At 62.1% G+C, this 4899-nt stretch overlaps 1 long non-coding RNA gene across 1 annotated transcript in view; it reads left to right on the forward strand.

The window, feature by feature from the left end:
- Nucleotides 1–145: 145 nt before the first annotated feature.
- Nucleotides 146–4899, forward strand: part of LOC121014344 (uncharacterized) — a 21035-nt gene continuing 16281 nt past the window's right edge. Inside the window, exon 1 of the long non-coding RNA XR_005783169.1 lies at nt 146–2012. This is a non-coding gene — a long non-coding RNA (uncharacterized LOC121014344). The remainder of the gene's footprint in view (nt 2013–4899) is intronic.

Raw genomic sequence — 4899 nt, forward strand, 5'->3', positions numbered from 1 at the left:
GGGAAGGGGGGAAGGATGGAGGAGGGGAGAGGGAGGAGGGGAGAGAGCGGAAGCAGGAGGAGGTGGGGAGGGAGGAGGGGGAGGAGGGGGGAGGGAAGATGGAGGAAGGGGAGGGAGGAGGGGGGAAGAGGGAAGGGGGGGAAGGATGGAGGAGGGGAGAGGGAGGAGGGGAGAGAGGGGAAGCAGGAGGAGGTGGGGAGGGAGGAGGGGGGAGGGAGGAGCGGAAAGGGAGACCCGAGCAAAGAGTAAAGCACCTGCCCTGCGGTCAGGCCTGTCCTAGCTTCCAGAGACCCACCTGTAGAGCAAGATCCCCACCGTTTGGTGTCCCTGGGGCCCCAGGAGTGTCTGACCCAGCATGGTATCTGTGTGGCCCTGAAACCCTCACTGCAGGACAGGACTCGGGGCCTGCTGCTGGCAGCTGTCCCGGGGTGGGAGTCCCATCCCGCAGACACTCCGGGGACTCCGGCCTGCATCAGAGGAGGGGCAGCCTGGGCCTAGTAAGGTGGCCTCGGCCACGTTGGAAGATCAGCCTCAGAGGGCGTGAGGCCCCGCTCTGGGGCGACCGGGAGCCACACACACCCCAGCGGGCCCAGTCTTCCTGCACGAAGGCCTCCCCGGTTTGCTCTGGTTTCACGTCCGTGGTCTGTCACGGCTCAGAGGCCATCCGGACCTGAGCGGCACCCCTGTAATGTGTGTCTTTCCGGGGCAGGGATCCCCGGTGCACAGGGTGCAGGGTGCAAACGTGGTTCCGCTAAGGACATGAGGACAGACCCACCTGGAACATCCCACATCTCCCCTCCCTGGACAGCAGTGGCCCCAGGTGGCCCAGCACTGCGGCCCCTGAGTGGGCACCACCCTGCTCCCGTCTCCAGAGGCTTCCAGTCTCCCTGGGGAGGCCACTGACTCCTGGCTCCGTGCTGCCCCTCTGGCTGCCCTGCTTGCCCTCTGCCAGCCGACCTGTGCCCTCAGCCCTCCGGCAGCCGGGCAGTGTGCTGTGTGCCTGCTCCCCTCCTGCACCGTCCGTGCACCTGCTCCTGTCCCTGTCTGTGCTGAGTGCTCCTCTCCGACACTGTGTGTGGTGCTTTCTCAAGGGCCTGGATCCTCTGGTCATTGGCGGGGTAGGAGCTGACCAGTGGGTCCCCAGTGCAAGTCTGAGCCTTGTCTTGCGGCCGTGGCCTGGATGAGACCTCGGTTTCCCCTCCTGTCAGGACCGTACCAGGACTCACACTGGGGCATGTGAGGCCTGATCAGAGCGAGGGTCCTGCACACACAGGGCGTAGGGATGAGACCGCATGGAGGCCTCACTCTGAAAAGCATAGCAGGACTCAGTGGTCCAGCTGTGACCCCAGGTTCCTTCCAGCGAAAGCCTCGTGTCCTTAGCAGAAGTCGAAGGCCGGGGTGGGCACAGATACCTGTCACAGGAACGGGGTGACCTTTCCCAGAAACCGTCAGGGCGACCGTGAGGGTTGGCAAGTGGCAGGGTGCTGGGGAGGCTGAAGCAATGTAGCCCCACGGCCAAGATTTGGGGTCCCACCCCGTTCCCGGGTGGGAAGGCAGCAGGGCCTCCCCAGGTGCTACAGAAATGCTGGCCGGGGCCACTTGGGCAGAGAGAAGAGCTGCCACCCATCAAGGCTACCCCGTGGGCTGGTGACGGCTGCTGCTTTCCTGATACTGGGGTTTCTCATCGAGACTCCCTGGAACGGGTCCCCGCCCCGCCGGCTGCAGGCTCCCCAGAGCCCTGGGGTTAGACAAGTGCCTCTCCCTGGGGCAGGAAGGCCACCTGGGTTTGCCCGGGACTTCAAGGCCATGAAGTGCACCCCTGCCCGGACCCTGGCACCCCTGCATCTGAGAGACCCGTCTCCCCACCTCCTTGCCCCCGTGATCTTGTTTTTGCAGGGCCTCGGAGGAACCGGCAGCTGCTCGCTAAGAAGGGGCCATCGGTGAGCAGGGGAGAGACGGGCTCGCGGGCAGCTTGACAGCAAGGAAGGACACCGCAGGGAGCAGCAAGAAAGGTCAGACCCTGGACCAAACCGCAATGATTTTCTGACCATACGCCGAATAATTTCTGTTCTCTTCCTTGTGAAGTGCTCGCAGATTCTCTTCTTTATTTCTAAACAGGGCCCTGTGTGGTCCTCTTTGAAAGATGTGCTTCTTATCTGTGGCCTTGCGGAGCTCACCTTCAATCTGGGAGTCTCGATCCAGAAGGCTCTAGCGCTGCCTGGTCACAGGTGGTCACGGGGCGTGCGGGACCGACGTGGCCAACACCCTTCCGGGTCATCTCCAGACAAGTTTCACAGGTGTCTCCCTGCTCTGTGTTTTGGGCACAATAAAGAGCGTGGGTCCCTAGTTACTGTGTTCCCGGAAAACACATCGTGAGGTTCAAGGCATCCTCGGGAAGCCTGCTTTTCCAGAGATTTGCCATAGCTCTGATGAGACGAGAGTGGCCTGGGTCAGCTGAGAGGGTGCTCTCCAATCCCACTGCTGTTGATTGCCACGCCTCTCAACGCTGAGCCTCGGTTTCCCCGCGTGTAAAACAGGCACGTGACTGCCCTGGGAGAACGTTGTTTAGACTGAATGGAATGACCGGCTGCACCCCAGCATTGGCTGGGCTTGTGCCGTGTCTTACTTTGGACTAAAATCAGTCAGATCTGCCTCAGGGGACCCCAGAGCCCTCCCCAGGGGTCCTGCCTGTTTCCAGGGGCTTGCCCCCAGGGTGCCTCCAGGTTTGACTCCCGAGGCATCGGTCCACACCAGGGAACGCCTGGCCGGCCACGTGCAGCTGGCTCAGTCACATCCTCTGTGGCCCCCGAAGCCGCTCTTGACAGAGCAAGGACATTCACACAGTGTGTCACAGAGCATGACCCCGCCCCATGTACCCGTGCTCTGTGTACATGTGCGTGACAGAAAAGTCTCTTCACGGGACAGCCCCTGCTCTGAACTGCACAATCTGGCATCTTCTGTGTTGTTATGTTCCAGTCTGTTCTACTCGTTAGGAAGAAAACGCTAGTTGTGAGCCACCAGATTGACTTCCTGACCCATCTTATGAGTCGCAGCGCGCCCCCCCCCCCCCAACTCAGACTTGAAGAGCCTGGTGGAGAAGGCCACAGTGAGGGCTTTGGGTGAACACAGTATTTATTTTTCCAAAATGTGAGCACAGAGACATTCAGCATTAGATCCAAGTTCCTCTGCTGCGTCTGCGCCTGGGGTTCAGGCCGAATCCCTCACCGCCCCCTCATCGCCTCCTTCCTCCAGAGCCAAGAAGACACCGGAAGCCTCTGCCGGCTGGCTTTGGCGTGATCCCGGTGCACACCTCCCCCCCACCTCCCCCCAAACATGGGCTTCTTCCTTATGTGGCATCTGAGGCCCCGGAGCCTTCTCTGCCCCGCGGGGATGGGGCAAGGTGGCCGGGTGGTTAGATGTCTGGGCTCTGAGGCCCACCGGCCTCTCCAGCTGACCTCGGTGAGTTTGGAGACTTGCTTTCTCCAGAATGAAAGTTACCATCTGCCAGCCACCTCCAGGGGCCAGGCCTGCCGGGTTCTCCTGCAGTGCACGTCCGCTGCTGCTTTCTGTGAAAGGGGATCCTCATGGTCCGCCCCCACCTGGAGAGAGGGCAGACACATGACCAGCGTAGAATAAATGTCAGCTGCGCTCGCTCTCGAGGACTCCTGTGCTTTTCGCAGACCTCTCACCTGATCTGCGGGGGCGCGCCTGGTTCTAGTCTTGCACACGCGGAAATGTCGCTAGCCAGCAGGAGTGAGTCACGAGAAATGCCCACGAGCTCCACGTGCAGAGAGAAGGGAGTGAAGGAGGGAAGTCTTTGGTCCTGATGTTGGCCACCTGCCCCCTTGGTGCACCTATTAGGGCCTGGTCTCTTTGGGGGTTAGAAACCCCTGGGGTTCAAGTTCACTGGGAGCAAAGCTCCCCTAGTCTGCAGCATCAGCTCCTAGTTCTAGAAATCCAGCCAGGGGGAGGGGAGCAGAGGAAAATGCAGTGTCTGAGATGGCTCCCTCGGGGTGTCTCTGGGGGGACCAACCTTTCTGGGCTCCGGGTGCTGGCACGGGGAAGGGAAAGAGGAGGGGGAGGATGGCAGACGGGGAGGAGTAGGGGGTTGGAAGGCAAGGCTCAGGCTTCGGTTGGTGGCCCTCCTCTCCCCTCCCCTCCCCACGACACCTGGGGGGACTGATGGCAGCAGAGGTCTCTGATCTAGGAGAGGACTGTGGAGCCCAGATGTCATGAAGTGATGACACTCTGGCCACGGGAACCCGTGTTCATCATTTTGAGTACCTTTGCACCAAAGGAGGGCCCCCAGGATGGCGCCTGCATGCGGTTTTCAACCCTGCTGCCTTCTTGAGCAGCCTGGAGGGTTCAGACCAGGGAACCCGGCCCGGTTCCAGCTCCCAGGGAGGGACTGCTCACCGGGGTCGAGGCTCATCAGTAGAGTAACAGAACAAAATGGGGCTTCAGAAAGTATCTTTGGGGCCTAGATACTGGATCCCTCTTGGACTCCTCCCAGTTATCTTCCAAAGCCAGGGCTATTAAGCGCCAAACAACACCCTGACTCCACGTGCACAACCCCAGCCCCCGCCCCCGGCTCAACCCCCGCAACCCCTCAAACTCAGCCCCCATCCCGCGGCCTACCCACCAACCCCCGGGCTCAGACCCCGCCCCCCGGGCTCAAACCCCACCCCTGGGCTCAGCTCCCCCCCCACCGCCTCCCAGGTTCAGACCTCGCCCGCAGGCTGAGACCGCCCCCCGCTCGGCTCCCCACGCCCCCAGGCTCAGACCCCGCCCTCTGGGCCCAAACCCCACCCCCGGGCTCAGGTCCCCCCGCCTCCCAGGTTCAGACCCCGCCCCTGGCTCGGTTCCCCCCGCCCCCAGGCTCAGACCCCGCCCCCTAGG

This window comes from Herpailurus yagouaroundi, unplaced genomic scaffold, assembly GCF_014898765.1.
Source record: "Herpailurus yagouaroundi ecotype Mexico unplaced genomic scaffold, PumYag 202, whole genome shotgun sequence".
NCBI classification, from domain to species: domain Eukaryota; kingdom Metazoa; phylum Chordata; class Mammalia; order Carnivora; family Felidae; genus Herpailurus; species Herpailurus yagouaroundi.